We start from the raw sequence: 18,316 nt of genomic DNA, 5'->3' as shown, positions 1-18,316 counted from the left end.
CCTCTGCTAGATATCTCTCTATTTTGGACTTTTCAGAGTCTGTCAAATCCTTCTTTTGGCCCATTTTGACAAAGAAAAGGAAATTGACTAATAATTATGCACACCTGATATAGAGTGTTGATGTCATTAGACCACACACCTTCTCATTACAGAGTTGTACATTACCTAATATGCCTAATCTGTAGTAGGCTTTCGAGCCTATACAACTTGGAGTAAGACAACATGCATAAAGAGGATGATGTGGTCCAAATACTCATTTGCCTAATAATTCTGCACTCCCGGGATGTGTTAGACACATAACAAGTGTATACACATGATAATGATTGATTAATAAGCAAAAAAAAATTTTTATTTATTTGGTAACGTTATTTTAAATCCAAATTTTTTTTTTATTATATCCTAACAGTATCAGGAAAGATGAGGAGGCAGACCGCGCTCATAAAGACAACCCACCAGAGGATCCAGGCAAATCAGCGCCAGATCCGCTACCTTATTCAGCAAAATGTGCTGCTGGAGCAGCAGCAATTAAAAAATATAGAGAAGCTGGAGCGCCTTCAGAAGCTCAATCAGAGTTATATCTGAAATTATGTTTTTATTAATAAATATTATTTTTTGGAAATGTTTCATTTCTTTTTGAGATAGATTTGTAGGTTTTTCAACACATCTAACTTAACATCAAACAAATCAACATCAACACATTTAACTTCATAATAAGCAAAAACATTTTATACTATTATTTTATTTAACAGTAACCTAGGACAAACTAAAGCACACGACACAGACACGACGAACACAAAATAAACAGTTGAAAAATGAACATAACAAAAGCAACAATATATATATATATACAAAGAGAGAGAGAGGGAGAGCAAGAAAGAGAGAGAATGCAGATGAGCTCTTGCAGACAGCCCAATGGTTGCAGTATAAATGCCGCAAAACAGTGTTTAACATAAGGTTCATTGTTATAGTTACACTTGCTGTTTAGATCCGGTCTGGTAGCTTGTAGCGGAGGCTGTTGGTGGATCCGCTGTGCCAGAGAGGTCATGAAGCTTTACTCAGCATGGAGGCAGCAGCAGGAGTATTAAAATATAATATAACTAGACAATGCATTTCCTGAGGAAAATGCGAGTGGGAATGCTGAATAGCTTAATTGGTGAGCCCCTTGCCAAAGACATTCACCATAACCACTACACTATCTTTAGGACACACAGCTTCTTTCTCTATCTGCAAAGTATAGCGTATGCTGACTTCCTGGTCGCCCCTCCCCCCTCAATAGGTTTCCCCTCCCCCCCAGGTCAGTGAGGAGGAATATTGCACTGAGGTCAGGAAAGTGATTTATAGAAAGAAATAACATTACAAACGCTTTTAATTCACAGATCTAATACATGATTTAAGCCTCCAAACAAAGCTTAATAAATCCTCAAACGTACATGCAATTGATACAACGACTACACCGTTTGAAATACACGGCCCTTGTAAACGCATCGATATGAAATTTATGTAGATAAACTTAAAAATGTGGCCATGTCTGCGATTTAGAAAAGAGCGCCTTTGTGAGTTCTGCAGCAACATTTTTTAGATAATTTAACATGAGAGTCTATGAGACATAATTTCTGGCTGTTGCTCCAATAACTAAAACTAAAATACGTATCGCAGACTTGATCACATTGCCATAAACCAGACAAGCATAGCTACGTTTTGATATAAAAATTGTGTATGAAAAGTAGATCTTGTGGGCGTGAGAACAATTTGTTTCCCCTTTTTGTAAAGATATTTTTAATTACAAAGATCTAGAATGTTAAGGTCACATGACAGACTCTAAATCCCCTCCATAGGATTACATTATAACCTATCGCATTTTTGTGAAAAATTCGCAAAACGTAAATTGCGTTTTCACCAAAAAATTGTAAACGATAACGATCTGAAAAGTCATAGCCGGATAGCTAAATATTTTGTGACCGCTTTACAGTTTTTTCAGTGTCTGTAAGTGAAAGTATGAAGTAGCTGAAACTTTTGGCAGGGCATGTGAATTCAAAGGGGAAAAGGATGTTCTCATTGACTTCATTGTTAAAAAAACGGTCTTAAAAGCAAAAAATTTATAAAAGTGTAAAAAGTAGGAAAAAACTTGAACAAGTCCCATCATTTGCTGAAAGAGACGAACATTTTTACAGTTGAATGGTCTCAATAGCTGAAAGTATGCCGAAGTTACGCAGAACCAAAAAACGTAAGGAATAATAAGATTACTAAATTTACGGATATCAATACTGGAAATGTTTATTAAAGCATTCACACTAATTAAGATTAATACATTTACGGGTATCCATACTAGGAATGCTTATTAAAGCATTCCCACTAAGTATCACACAGGCATGATTTACAAGCAGTAGTGGTAATAGTAATACATAGCATAAAAACACTTGGGGAATACTTTACAGCATCAGTAGTGGTCATAGTAGTCAATAGTGTACCAAAAAATTGGGACACAGGTGTCTTGACTGAGCTGTAATAGTAGTAGTAGACATTGACAATACAGTGTCAAATCACTCGGGCAAGAGGTGCCATGATGAACAGCAGTCTTAATAAGAGTATATAGGGTGTGAAATAACTGCTGACATAGGTGTCTTGACTGGGCAGCAGAAGCAGCAGTAGTAGTATTAACAGTAGTAGTTGATACAGAGTCATATCACATGGGCAGGAGGTGCCATGATGAACAGCAGTAGGAATAGGAGTATATAGAGTGTCAAATAACTGCTGACATAGGTGTCTTGACTGGGCAGCAGCAGCAGAAGCAGCAGTAGTATTAACAGTAGTAGTTGATACAGAGTCATATCACATGGGCAGGAGGTGCCATGATGAACAGCAGTAGGAATAGGAGTATATAGAGTGTCAAATAACTGCTGACATAGGTGTCTTGACTGGGCAGCAGCAGCAGAAGAAGCAGCAGCAGTAGTATTAACAGTAGTAGTTGATACAGAGTCATATCACATGGGCAGGAGGTGCCATGATGAACAGCAGTAGGAATAAGAGTATATAGAGTGTCAAATAACTGCTGACATAGGTGTCTTGACTGGGCAGCAGCAGCAGAAGCAGCAGTAGTATTAACAGTAGTAGTTGATACAGAGTCATATCACATGGGCAGGAGGTGCCATGATGAACAGCAGTAGGAATAGGAGTATATAGAGTGTCAAATAACTGCTGACATAGGTGTCTTGACTGGGCAGCAGCAGCAGCAGAAGCAGCAGCAGTAGTATTAACAGTAGTAGTTGATACAGAGTCATATCACATGGGCAGGAGGTGCCATGATGAACAGCAGTAGGAATAAGAGTATATAGAGTGTTAAACAACTGCTGACATAGGTGTATTGACTGGGCGGCAGCAGCAGCTGAAGCAGCAGTAGTAGTATTAACAGTAGTAGTTGATACAGAGTCATATCACATGGGCAGGAGTTGCCATGAAGTACAGCAGTCTTAATAAGAGTATATAGAGTGTTAAACAACTGCTGACATAGGTGTATTGACTGGGCGGCAGCAGCAGCAGAAGCAGCAGTAGTAGTATTAACAGTAGTAGTTGATACAGAGTCATATCACATGGGCAGGAGTTGCCATGAAGTACAGCAGTCTTAATAAGAGTATATAGAGTGTTAAACAACTGCTGACATAGGTGTATTGACTGGGCGGCAGCAGCAGCTGAAGCAGCAGTAGTAGTATTAACAGTAGTAGTTGATACAGAGTCATATCACATGGGCAGGAGTTGCCATGATGTACAGCAGTCTTAATAAGAGTATATAGAGTGTGAAATAACTGCTGACATAGGTGTATTGACTGGGCGGCAGCAGCAGCAGAAGCAGCAGTAGTAGTATTAACAGTAGTAGTTGATACAGAGTCATATCACATGGGCAGGAGGTGCCATCATGAACAGCAGTAGGAATAGGAGTATATAGAGTGTCAAATAACTGCTGACATAGGTGTCTTGACTGGGCAGCAGCAGCAGAAGCAGCAGTAGTATTAACAGTAGTAGTTGATACAGAGTCATATCACATGGGCAGGAGGTGCCATGATGAACAGCAGTAGGAATAAGAGTATATAGAGTGTTAAACAACTGCTGACATAGGTGTATTGACTGGGCGGCAGCAGCAGCTGAAGCAGCAGTAGTAGTATTAACAGTAGTAGTTGATACAGAGTCATATCACATGGGCAGGAGTTGCCATGAAGTACAGCAGTCTTAATAAGAGTATATAGAGTGTTAAACAACTGCTGACATAGGTGTATTGACTGGGCGGCAGCAGCAGCTGAAGCAGCAGTAGTAGTATTAACAGTAGTAGTTGATACAGAGTCATATCACATGGGCTGGAGTTGCCATGATGTACAGCAGTCTTAATAAGAGTATATAGAGTGTGAAATAACTGCTGACATAGGTGTATTGACTGGGCGGCAGCAGCAGCAGAAGCAGCAGTAGTAGTATTAACAGTAGTAGTTGATACAGAGTCATATCACATGGGCAGGAGTTGCCATGAAGTACAGCAGTCTTAATAAGAGTATATAGAGTGTTAAACAACTGCTGACATAGGTGTATTGACTGGGCGGCAGCAGCAGCTGAAGCAGCAGTAGTAGTATTAACAGTAGTAGTTGATACAGAGTCATATCACATGGGCAGGAGTTGCCATGATGTACAGCAGTCTTAATAAGAGTATATAGAGTGTGAAATAACTGCTGACATAGGTGTATTGACTGGGCGGCAGCAGCAGCAGAAGCAGCAGTAGTAGTATTAACAGTAGTAGTTGATACAGAGTCATATCACATGGGCAGGAGGTGCCATCATGAACAGCAGTAGGAATAGGAGTATATAGAGTGTCAAATAACTGCTGACATAGGTGTCTTGACTGGGCAGCAGCAGCAGAAGCAGCAGTAGTATTAACAGTAGTAGTTGATACAGAGTCATATCACATGGGCAGGAGGTGCCATGATGAACAGCAGTAGTAATAAGAGTATATAGAGTGTTAAACAACTGCTGACATAGGTGTATTGACTGGGCGGCAGCAGCAGCTGAAGCAGCAGTAGTAGTATTAACAGTAGTAGTTGATACAGAGTCATATCACATGGGCAGGAGTTGCCATGAAGTACAGCAGTCTTAATAAGAGTATATAGAGTGTTAAACAACTGCTGACATAGGTGTATTGACTGGGCGGCAGCAGCAGCTGAAGCAGCAGTAGTAGTATTAACAGTAGTAGTTGATACAGAGTCATATCACATGGGCTGGAGTTGCCATGATGTACAGCAGTCTTAATAAGAGTATATAGAGTGTGAAATAACTGCTGACATAGGTGTATTGACTGGGCGGCAGCAGCAGCAGAAGCAGCAGTAGTAGTATTAACAGTAGTAGTTGATACAGAGTCATATCACATGGGCAGGAGTTGCCATGAAGTACAGCAGTCTTAATAAGAGTATATAGAGTGTTAAACAACTGCTGACATAGGTGTATTGACTGGGCGGCAGCAGCAGCTGAAGCAGCAGTAGTAGTATTAACAGTAGTAGTTGATACAGAGTCATATCACATGGGCAGGAGTTGCCATGATGTACAGCAGTCTTAATAAGAGTATATAGAGTGTGAAATAACTGCTGACATAGGTGTATTGACTGGGCGGCAGCAGCAGCAGAAGCAGCAGTAGTAGTATTAATAGTAGTAGTTGATACAGAGTCATATCACATGGGCAGGAGGTGCCATCATGAACAGCAGTAGGAATAGGAGTATATAGAGTGTCAAATAACTGCTGACATAGGTGTCTTGACTGGGCAGCAGCAGCAGAAGCAGCAGTAGTATTAACAGTAGTAGTTGATACAGAGTCATATCACATGGGCAGGAGGTGCCATGATGAACAGCAGTAGGAATAAGAGTATATAGAGTGTTAAACAACTGCTGACATAGGTGTATTGACTGGGCGGCAGCAGCAGCTGAAGCAGCAGTAGTAGTATTAACAGTAGTAGTTGATACAGAGTCATATCACATGGGCAGGAGTTGCCATGAAGTACAGCAGTCTTAATAAGAGTATATAGAGTGTTAAACAACTGCTGACATAGGTGTATTGACTGGGCGGCAGCAGCAGCAGAAGCAGCAGTAGTAGTATTAACAGTAGTAGTTGATACAGAGTCATATCACATGGGCAGGAGTTGCCATGAAGTACAGCAGTCTTAATAAGAGTATATAGAGTGTTAAACAACTGCTGACATAGGTGTATTGACTGGGCGGCAGCAGCAGCTGAAGCAGCAGTAGTAGTATTAACAGTAGTAGTTGATACAGAGTCATATCACATGGGCAGGAGTTGCCATGATGTACAGCAGTCTTAATAAGAGTATATAGAGTGTGAAATAACTGCTGACATAGGTGTATTGACTGGGCGGCAGCAGCAGCAGAAGCAGCAGTAGTAGTATTAACAGTAGTAGTTGATACAGAGTCATATCACATGGGCAGGAGGTGCCATCATGAACAGCAGTAGGAATAGGAGTATATAGAGTGTCAAATAACTGCTGACATAGGTGTCTTGACTGGGCAGCAGCAGCAGAAGCAGCAGTAGTATTAACAGTAGTAGTTGATACAGAGTCATATCACATGGGCAGGAGGTGCCATGATGAACAGCAGTAGGAATAAGAGTATATAGAGTGTTAAACAACTGCTGACATAGGTGTATTGACTGGGCGGCAGCAGCAGCTGAAGCAGCAGTAGTAGTATTAACAGTAGTAGTTGATACAGAGTCATATCACATGGGCAGGAGTTGCCATGAAGTACAGCAGTCTTAATAAGAGTATATAGAGTGTTAAACAACTGCTGACATAGGTGTATTGACTGGGCGGCAGCAGCAGCTGAAGCAGCAGTAGTAGTATTAACAGTAGTAGTTGATACAGAGTCATATCACATGGGCTGGAGTTGCCATGATGTACAGCAGTCTTAATAAGAGTATATAGAGTGTGAAATAACTGCTGACATAGGTGTATTGACTGGGCGGCAGCAGCAGCAGAAGCAGCAGTAGTAGTATTAACAGTAGTAGTTGATACAGAGTCATATCACATGGGCAGGAGTTGCAATGAAGTACAGCAGTCTTAATAAGAGTATATAGAGTGTTAAACAACTGCTGACATAGGTGTATTGACTGGGCGGCAGCAGCAGCTGAAGCAGCAGTAGTAGTATTAACAGTAGTAGTTGATACAGAGTCATATCACATGGGCAGGAGTTGCCATGATGTACAGCAGTCTTAATAAGAGTATATAGAGTGTGAAATAACTGCTGACATAGGTGTATTGACTGGGCGGCAGCAGCAGCAGAAGCAGCAGTAGTAGTATTAACAGTAGTAGTTGATACAGAGTCATATCACATGGGCAGGAGGTGCCATCATGAACAGCAGTAGGAATAGGAGTATATAGAGTGTCAAATAACTGCTGACATAGGTGTCTTGACTGGGCAGCAGCAGCAGAAGCAGCAGTAGTATTAACAGTAGTAGTTGATACAGAGTCATATCACATGGGCAGGAGGTGCCATGATGAACAGCAGTAGGAATAAGAGTATATAGAGTGTTAAACAACTGCTGACATAGGTGTATTGACTGGGCGGCAGCAGCAGCTGAAGCAGCAGTAGTAGTATTAACAGTAGTAGTTGATACAGAGTCATATCACATGGGCAGGAGTTGCCATGAAGTACAGCAGTCTTAATAAGAGTATATAGAGTGTTAAACAACTGCTGACATAGGTGTATTGACTGGGCGGCAGCAGCAGCAGAAGCAGCAGTAGTAGTATTAACAGTAGTAGTTGATACAGAGTCATATCACATGGGCAGGAGTTGCCATGAAGTACAGCAGTCTTAATAAGAGTATATAGAGTGTTAAACAACTGCTGACATAGGTGTATTGACTGGGCGGCAGCAGCAGCTGAAGCAGCAGTAGTAGTATTAACAGTAGTAGTTGATACAGAGTCATATCACATGGGCAGGAGTTGCCATGATGTACAGCAGTCTTAATAAGAGTATATAGAGTGTGAAATAACTGCTGACATAGGTGTATTGACTGGGCGGCAGCAGCAGCAGAAGCAGCAGTAGTAGTATTAACAGTAGTAGTTGATACAGAGTCATATCACATGGGCAGGAGGTGCCATCATGAACAGCAGTAGGAATAGGAGTATATAGAGTGTCAAATAACTGCTGACATAGGTGTCTTGACTGGGCAGCAGCAGCAGAAGCAGCAGTAGTATTAACAGTAGTAGTTGATACAGAGTCATATCACATGGGCAGGAGGTGCCATGATGAACAGCAGTAGGAATAAGAGTATATAGAGTGTTAAACAACTGCTGACATAGGTGTATTGACTGGGCGGCAGCAGCAGCTGAAGCAGCAGTAGTAGTATTAACAGTAGTAGTTGATACAGAGTCATATCACATGGGCAGGAGTTGCCATGAAGTACAGCAGTCTTAATAAGAGTATATAGAGTGTTAAACAACTGCTGACATAGGTGTATTGACTGGGCGGCAGCAGCAGCTGAAGCAGCAGTAGTAGTATTAACAGTAGTAGTTGATACAGAGTCATATCACATGGGCTGGAGTTGCCATGATGTACAGCAGTCTTAATAAGAGTATATAGAGTGTGAAATAACTGCTGACATAGGTGTATTGACTGGGCGGCAGCAGCAGCAGAAGCAGCAGTAGTAGTATTAACAGTAGTAGTTGATACAGAGTCATATCACATGGGCAGGAGTTGCCATGAAGTACAGCAGTCTTAATAAGAGTATATAGAGTGTTAAACAACTGCTGACATAGGTGTATTGACTGGGCGGCAGCAGCAGCTGAAGCAGCAGTAGTAGTATTAACAGTAGTAGTTGATACAGAGTCATATCACATGGGCAGGAGTTGCCATGATGTACAGCAGTCTTAATAAGAGTATATAGAGTGTGAAATAACTGCTGACATAGGTGTATTGACTGGGCGGCAGCAGCAGCAGAAGCAGCAGTAGTAGTATTAACAGTAGTAGTTGATACAGAGTCATATCACATGGGCAGGAGGTGCCATCATGAACAGCAGTAGGAATAGGAGTATATAGAGTGTCAAATAACTGCTGACATAGGTGTCTTGACTGGGCAGCAGCAGCAGAAGCAGCAGTAGTATTAACAGTAGTAGTTGATACAGAGTCATATCACATGGGCAGGAGGTGCCATGATGAACAGCAGTAGGAATAAGAGTATATAGAGTGTTAAACAACTGCTGACATAGGTGTATTGACTGGGCGGCAGCAGCAGCTGAAGCAGCAGTAGTAGTATTAACAGTAGTAGTTGATACAGAGTCATATCACATGGGCAGGAGTTGCCATGAAGTACAGCAGTCTTAATAAGAGTATATAGAGTGTTAAACAACTGCTGACATAGGTGTATTGACTGGGCGGCAGCAGCAGCTGAAGCAGCAGTAGTAGTATTAACAGTAGTAGTTGATACAGAGTCATATCACATGGGCTGGAGTTGCCATGATGTACAGCAGTCTTAATAAGAGTATATAGAGTGTGAAATAACTGCTGACATAGGTGTATTGACTGGGCGGCAGCAGCAGCAGAAGCAGCAGTAGTAGTATTAACAGTAGTAGTTGATACAGAGTCATATCACATGGGCAGGAGTTGCCATGAAGTACAGCAGTCTTAATAAGAGTATATAGAGTGTTAAACAACTGCTGACATAGGTGTATTGACTGGGCGGCAGCAGCAGCTGAAGCAGCAGTAGTAGTATTAACAGTAGTAGTTGATACAGAGTCATATCACATGGGCAGGAGTTGCCATGATGTACAGCAGTCTTAATAAGAGTATATAGAGTGTGAAATAACTGCTGACATAGGTGTATTGACTGGGCGGCAGCAGAAGCAGCAGTAGTAGTATTAACAGTAGTAGTTGATACAGAGTCATATCACATGGGCAGGAGGTGCCATGATGAACAGCAGTAGGAATAAGAGTATATAGAGTGTTAAACAACTGCTGACATAGGTGTATTGACTGGGCGGCAGCAGCAGCTGAAGCAGCAGTAGTAGTATTAACAGTAGTAGTTGATACAGAGTCATATCACATGGGCAGGAGTTGCCATGATGTACAGCAGTCTTAATAAGAGTATATAGAGTGTGAAATAACTGCTGACATAGGTGTATTGACTGGGCGGCAGCAGCAGCAGCAGAAGCAGCAGTAGTAGTAGTATTAACAGTAGTAGTTGATACAGAGTCATATCACATGGGCAGGAGGTGCCATGATGAACAGCAGTAGGAATAAGAGTATATAGAGTGTTAAACAACTGCTGACATAGGTGTATTGACTGGGCGGCAGCAGCAGCTGAAGCAGCAGTAGTAGTATTAACAGTAGTAGTTGATACAGAGTCATATCACATGGGCAGGAGTTGCCATGATGTACAGCAGTCTTAATAAGAGTATATAGGGTGTGAAATAACTGCTGACATAATTGTCTTGACTGATCCAAAGGAGTCATGGGAGAAAATCATGTGGTCAGATGAGACTATAATATAATTTTTTGATCATAATTTCACTAACCGTGTTCGGAGGAAGAATAATGATGAGTACCATGCCAAGAACGCCATCCCTAATGTGAAGCATGGGGGTGGTAGCATCATGCTTTGGTGGTGTTTTTCTGCACATGGGACAGGGTGGCTGCACTGTATTAAGGAGAGGATGACCGGGGCCATGTATTGCAAGATTTTGGGCAACAACCTCCTTCCCTGAGTTAGAGCTTTGAAGATGGGTCGAGGCTGGGTCTTCCAACATGAGAATGACCCAAAGCACACAGCCAGGATAACCAAGGATTGGCTCTGTAAGGAGCATATCAAGGTTCTGGCGTGGCCTAGCCAGTCTCCAGACCTAAACCCAATAGAGAATCTTTGGAGGGAGCTCAAACTCCGTGTTTCTCAGCGATAGCCCAGAAACATGACTGATGTAGAGAAGATCTGTGTGGAGGAGTGGGCCAAAATCCCTCCTCCAGTGTGTGCAAAGCTGGTGTAAAACTACAAGAAATGTTTGACCGCTGTAATTGCAAAGAAAGCCTACTGTACCAAATATTAACATTGATTTTCTCTGATGTTGAAATAGTTATATTCAGCACTGTAAATACATCAGGTCCGGGGCTTCATCAGGGAATGCATGGCAAGGGACCCTTCAGCGCCCTGAACCGACGACGGGTGCCAGAAAGTCACCGCCGATCCAGGACTCATTCATCTTTATGAATGTGAGTCTGTCCACGGAGTCTGTGGACAGACGGGTCCTCTTGTCCGTGACCACCCCACCTGCCGCGCTGAATGTCCGCTCAGATAGTACGCTGGAGGGGGGGCAAGACAATAACTCCAGCGCATACTGAGCGAGCTCGCGGCAGGTGTCCAATCTGGCAACCCAGTACTCCATGGGGTCGTCGGTGCTCATACTGTCAGAAGCACCGACGGACGCCATGTAGTCTGCCACCATGTGGGCCAGCCGCTGGTGGTGACTGCTGCTGCTGCTGCTGGTGGTGGTACTGGGTCGCTCGGTTTGGAAGAACATCCTCATCTCTTCCATTAGGTCCCCTGCTCGGCTGCAGCTGGGTGCAGCCACCTGCTGGGTGAGATGAGGGGGGACAACTGGAGGCCGGGGAGTTTCCTGCTCCAACCGTCTGACAATGGCTGCCTGCAGTTCCTCCATCCGGTGCTGCCTCCGGCTGGCTGGGATGAACTGCTCCAGTTTCCCCTTGCACCTGGGATCCAAAAGGGTGGCCATCCAGAAATCATCCCTCGTCTTGATGGTCTTAACCCGGGGGTCCCTCCTGAGGCATCTCAGCATGTGGGCAGCCATGGGGAAGAGCACAGCCCGCTGTGACTCCTCAATGCTGGCCAGGTGAATGAGGTGCGACTCTTCATCCCTGAGGCGCTGCTGGTCAAACTCAGACATGCCCAACCCCCGGACTATCGGTGCCCCCAACACCGGCTCTCCCTCCTGACCAGGCCCTGACTCCGGGACGACACCAGCAACCACCTCCTCCTCCTCTTCATCATCATCCTCCTCCTCCTCCTCCTCCTCGTCCTGGCCCTGGTCTCGGTGGAGCATTGCTGACTCCTCCTGCTCCACCAAGGCACTCTCCCCAGCCTCGAGCAGGCGATCTAGTGTCCTCTCCAGCATGAACAGTATTGGCAGCACGCTATTGAGGCCAATTTGCTCACTGCTGACCATCTTGGTCGCCTGCTCGAAGGAGGACAACACTTGGCAGACCTGGTTTATCTGCCCCCACTGCGCACAGGCGATGAAAGGGAGTTGTGGTGAAGCCCTCTCAGTGCCTAGTTCCATCAGGTACTCCCTCACCGCCCTTTGCTGCTCCCACAACCTCTTCAGCATGTGGAGGGTGGAGTTCCACCGCGTCACACTGTCCACAATCAGCCTGTGAAGGGGCAGATTGTACTTCCGCTGCAATTTGGACAGGGACGCGGTAGCGGTTGGGGAGCGCCTGAAGTGGCTGGCAATCCTACGCGCCTTTGCCACAATGTCACTCAACCCTGGATAAGTGCGCAGGAACTTCTGCACCACCAGGTTGAGGACATGTGCCAGACAGGGCACGTGCGTCAGACTGCCAGCATGGAGGGCGGCGAGTAGGTTGCTGCCGTTATCGCAGACAACCATACCTGGCTGGAGCCTTCGGGGTGTCAGCCACTTCTGGACCTGAGCTTGAAGTGCTTTCAGCACTTCTTCTCCAGTGTGTCTCCGGTCCCCTAAACTAACAAGCTGGAGCACGGCCTGACAGCGCACGTGCCCCACACTTGAGTAGCTACGGGGGCGCTTGCTGGGAGGCTCAGCAGCTGCGGAGACAGTGGCTTGAGGGAGACCAGCAGTTCTCCCCTGGACACCCCGGGGCGGCACCACAAGATCGGTTGCCGACGATCCCTCACCGACGCCTCGGAGGGAAACCCAATGGGCCGTGAAGCTGATGTAGCGTCCCTGCCCATGCCTGCTGGTCCAGCCATCCATTGTCAGATGAACCCTGTCGCTGACAGCGTGATCCAGCGACAGGGTTACATTCTGCACAATGTGCTGGTGTAGGGCAGGGACACCAGTCCTGGCAAAGAAATGGCGGCTGGGGACACGCCATTGGGGTTGGGCCTGCTCCAACATCTGCCTGAAGGGGTTGCTGTCAACTATGTTGAAGGGCAGCAGATGTTGGGCAATAACCCTTGCCAGGAGCCCATTGAGGGAACGCACACGTCGGTCTCCAGGGGGGAAGGGAGTGGTGCGGTCAAAGGCGTCTGAAATCGACGCCTGGCGCCGGACGGCAGTGCGGGACACAGACGTGGAGGGTGCTGTGGAAGTAGAGGTCTGGCTGCCGGTACCAGTACCTCTACTAGAGGGAGCGGGGGGGCATGACCTGCTGGAAACAGATGAAGATGTGGCAGGGGCTGCTGTACCCTGCTCACTTGTGGTGGTGGCGCTGCTACCACCACCACGCTTCATCTCGTCATACAACGCCCAGTGGTTTATCCTCAGGTGCTGGTTCAGGGCTGTGGTACCCACCCGAGCCAAACACTTCCCTCTCTTCACCCTCACTTTACAAATCCGGCAGATGGCCACGGTAGGGTTGTCTGCCACCAGGGTAAAGAAATTCCAGACAGGTGACTTCAGCACCGCCCTCCTGTCAGATGGGGTGACGCTTACTTGCACCTGCTGGGATTCGGTGCGCACAGGTGGAGCTGCCTGCTGCTGCTGCTGCTGCTGCTGCTCCTCCTCCTGACACCTCCTGCTGCCATCACCAGTGGAGACCCTGACGATGGTCTCCCTGGTGGTGACCTGGCGCACCGTTTCACCAGGGTGCCTACCTTCCCCGTCGTCACTGACGTAGTGAGCCGACGCGTCAGATGGCAACCATGATGGGTCACCCTCTTCGCCCCCAGAGATGTCAGACCAAGGGCTGAGATGTGTTGGTCTGAGGGAACCACGTGACATGGAGCCTCTAGCCTGGCTCCGCTGTCCCCTCACCCACGCCTGGGTCTGACTAGGTGCTGCTGTTTCCTGCACCAAAACAGCAGCACCAGTTTGAAGGGATGTCTCTGGGATACTGCCAGCAGGTATCCCATCCTCCTCATCCATCCCTTCAAAAAGGTCCTGACCATCAGGACAGAGCTGGAGGTCTGCCTGATGCATGGCCTCCCCCAAGAGATCCCTATCACTGTCGCTGTCGAACAGTAAGATGCTGGACTCTTGGGGGCTGGGGGGGGGTAGTACAGGCAACGGTGTAATGGTGGTACTACTGTGAGTCGGGACCGACGACTCAGTGGCACTGCTGTGCCCCATGTAGTCCACCACTACTTGAGCCTGAGATGGCAATATCGGGCGGCTGCCCGATGGGAAGAACTCCCGGATCAGGCGTACTCCCCTTGCACCCGATCCTCTACCACTAGTAGGGGCACGAGAGGTACCCCGTGCTGGCAGCGATCCAGCACTGGGAGTAACTCCCCTACCCCTGCTGCCACGGCCACGGATGCCGCTCATTATTGCTGATATGTGTGTGGGGGGGGTAAACTTTATTGGGGGGGGAAAATGTGAACAAAATGTGTTTTTGTGTTTTTTTTACAAGACAGGCACGCAGACAAAGACGTACACAGACAGCTACTAAACTATAAGAAAAGTAGTACACCAGACAAGGACTACAAAATTAAAGAAAAAAAAAAAAGCACTAAACAAACACTAACTTTTTTTTTTTTTTTTTTTTTTTAAACACAAAACACAGACACTAAACACACACTAAGCTAAGCTAGATGAAATAAATGTACACTAACAGTGTGTACACTTACTACACAAAATTTAACTAAACTGAACACAAAACTTAGCTTTTATAAAAGCTCTTTAGGGAAAACTAAACAAAATTTGAACTGAGATGCCTATCAAATATCACTGAACAGCGAACCTGCAAAAGCTAACAGTAACACAAGATGAACAAAACTTAGCTTTTAGAAAAGCTCTTTTATAAAGCTCAGCAAAATGTGTTCTGAAATCTCTTGCAAATATAACTGAACAGGGAGGATTGCAGGATCAAACAGTAACACAAATGAAAAAAACAGCACAAAACAGCACAAAACGTAGCTTTGAAAAAAGCTCTTGGGTCTATTGCTTTGAAAAAAGCAGTTGATATACTGGAAAAGATCCACTGGAATCACTAAATAGCAATGCTGGTGATGATCTAAATCAATCAAGAACAAAGACACAGGAAACCAGGAACACAGAAACAGCCTCCACACTCTATAGCCAGCTTCTGAATCTGCAATGAAATGGTGCTGGGAGTGAGCTTATATAATGTCCATGCAGGCAGGTTCCTATTGGTTGCTAACCTGTGACGAGTGTGGAAGGAGAACTCTGATTGGCTCTGATGCAAAAGGGCGGAGCAAATAATCGCGCAATATTCCTATTGCCGAATATTCGCATTGCGAATATTCGGCAATATAAAATGATCGCTTCAGCTACTCGGCCCAATGGCTCTAATCATACCAGCAATGCTTTCAGACGTCTATGGAGATCACTAGGATGTGATCTGTTTTAAAAATGAAACTGTAAAAATCGCTCTGATGCGGAAGATCGGGGCGAGGAAAATAATCGCGCGATATTGCGTTTGCCGAATAATCGCATTGCGATCTTTCTGGAAAATTCAATGAACGCTTCAGCTACTCGGCCCAGGGTCTCTAATGATACCAGCAATGCTTTTAGACGTCGATGGAGATATCTAGGATGTGATCTGATTAAAAAAAAAAATTGTAAAAAATCGAATATTCGGAATTGCGAATATTCACCGCGAATTTCGAAATATAGCGCGATTTCTCGAATATGCTATATTCGAGTCGAATATTCGCAATGCGAATATTCGTGAGCAACACTACCGGAGAGCACCAAAGTGGTGACACCAAATTCCTGGGATAGAGAACAGGAACAACCAGGGGGCACAGATGGGGTCCCAATCTCCTAGAGGCAAACCCGGGGCGAACAATCTGGGGTGTCAAAATGTATATGCAGAGCTCCTGCGTGAGCAAAAGACAGTGCATATAGGGAGGTAAGTAGGTATATATATACAAAGTAACAATTAAAATATTGGACATAATGTATTTAGATAAGCCAAATGTGCCAAACCAGCACTGACATTATCAGTGTATACAAAACAAAACAATGCGTGGAACTGCATACCTGCCGTGGAGCGAAGGATGTACTAAATTCCTGAGTTTGAAAAACATGAACAACCAAAGGACACAGATGGAGTCCCAATCACCGTGCGGCAAACCCGGGGCAAACAATCTGGGGTGTAAAATATATATGCAGAGCTCCTGTGTGAGCAAAAGACAATGCATATAAAGGGGTAAGTAGGTATATATATATATATATATATATATATATATATATATATATATACATATATATATATATATATAAAGGATATGCAATATCACAAAAAATGTTGGACATAATGTATGAGGATAAGCCAAGAGGCACTGACATTCTCAGTGTATACAAAAAAGAACAATGCATGGAACTGCATACCTGCAGTGGAGCAAAGGATGTACCAGATACAGCCAAAAGGGGTCAGAAGAAACCTCAGTGTAAAAGCACTATGTTTGAACATACTCTGTAAGAGACAAAAGTATGTGGGCAGGTATTAAACATATTAGTTTGACCAGGGAGCAGGAATGCCAAGCATTGTCTGTAATACGGATAATACAAGAAATGGACATACAGTACCTGCCGCCGAGAATGTGTTTTTTGCACGACAGCATCGCGCTGATTCTCGTCGACAGGGTGCCGACATCTCGCACTCGCTTGAATGGTGACAGCACATTCCAGCAAGCGCGTCATAGAAGCGACGGGAGATCCGACGATGTACCCCCATATCCATTCACTTAGGGTGGGGGGCCGGTATCTGGGGGCCCCCTTATTAAAGGGGGCTCCCAGATTCCGATAAGCCTCCCGCCCGCATACCCCGACAACCAACGGCCAGGGTTGTTGGGAAGGGGCCCTGTCCTCATCAACATGGGGACAGGGTGCTCTGGGGTGGGGGGGCCCCGCAGTGTGCCCCCGTGCCCCAGAGCACCCAACCCCCCCATGTTGAGGGCATGCAGCCTGGTACGGCTCAGGAGGGGGGGGCGCTCGCTCGTCCCCACTCCTTTCCTGGCCGGCCGGGTAGCGTGCTTTGAATACGGGTCTGGTATGGATTGTAGGTGGACCCCCTACGCCGTTTTTTCGGCGTAGGGGGGGCTCTCCTTACAACCCATAACAGACCTAAGGGCCCGGTATGCTCCTGAGGGGGGAACCCATGCCGGATTTTTATTTAAAATCCGGCGGGGACTTCCCCCTCAGGATTCATAACAAACGCAGCACACGTGTAGAATTGGCGGGAATCCAAGTCGGATCTCCCGTCGCTTCTATGACGGCTTTGTCTCTATCGCGGCAAGCCAGCTCGGCGCTGGCTCCCGCGATGGGGCTCGTAGGTGGTCAATCTCGCCGAGAAAGGGAGCGAGATTGACACAATATCACCTACTGTACCTGGTGTAGAGAGTGTACAAATGATCACCACCACCGACTGCCAAGACTGTCATTTTAGGCAGCAGTGGGGGTTTAAATAGCTCAATGGGTGTACAGGGATGGGCGGGGGCAAAGACGCGCCCTGCTGGCCTGATTGGTGCCGTGGTGTGGCGTCTCCGTCGCAGAGAAGGGCAGAGGGGTAGAGGAGAGGCGGTGAGAGGGACACCTGACATCACCGCGCTTGTGACGTACAAGGAGGGCGGAGGGGTAGAGGTCTCAAGCGCGGTGACGTCAGGCGTCCCTCTCACTGCCTCTCCTCTACCCCTCCGCCCTTCTCTGCGATGTCTCTGTGGTTACACGGAGACGCCGCACCACGGCACCAATCAGGCCAGCAGGGCGCGTCTGTATTTTTCAGTGATATCACATACTGTACATCTTAAAGGCATCTCAAAAGCATGTAATTTAAAGGCGTGCTGTTTTTTCATTTTACTTTTGACGCTGCAATAAATGGACCCCCATTTTTATACATTATAAAAAAAAAATATGTTTGGGGGTTCTGAGCAAAAAAATACAGACTTTTACATGTCGGAAAGAAAATTTTAAATTTGCTTAGGTGGGAAGGTTTTTTTTGCCAATAGTTTGCCTTTTAACCCAAAAATTACCAGAATTTAACAACAAGGTATTCTTCCCATAGACTTAATAGGATTCCCTGCAAAGTTCAGGTTTGAACCAGTTTCACTGGATCCTTAATTAATTGAACCTGGGTAGATACTGTATGCCCATCACTAAATGGCATA

Source organism: Rana temporaria, chromosome 1, assembly GCF_905171775.1.
Source record: "Rana temporaria chromosome 1, aRanTem1.1, whole genome shotgun sequence".
NCBI lineage: Eukaryota > Metazoa > Chordata > Amphibia > Anura > Ranidae > Rana > Rana temporaria.
This window is presented reverse-complemented; position numbering follows the sequence as displayed.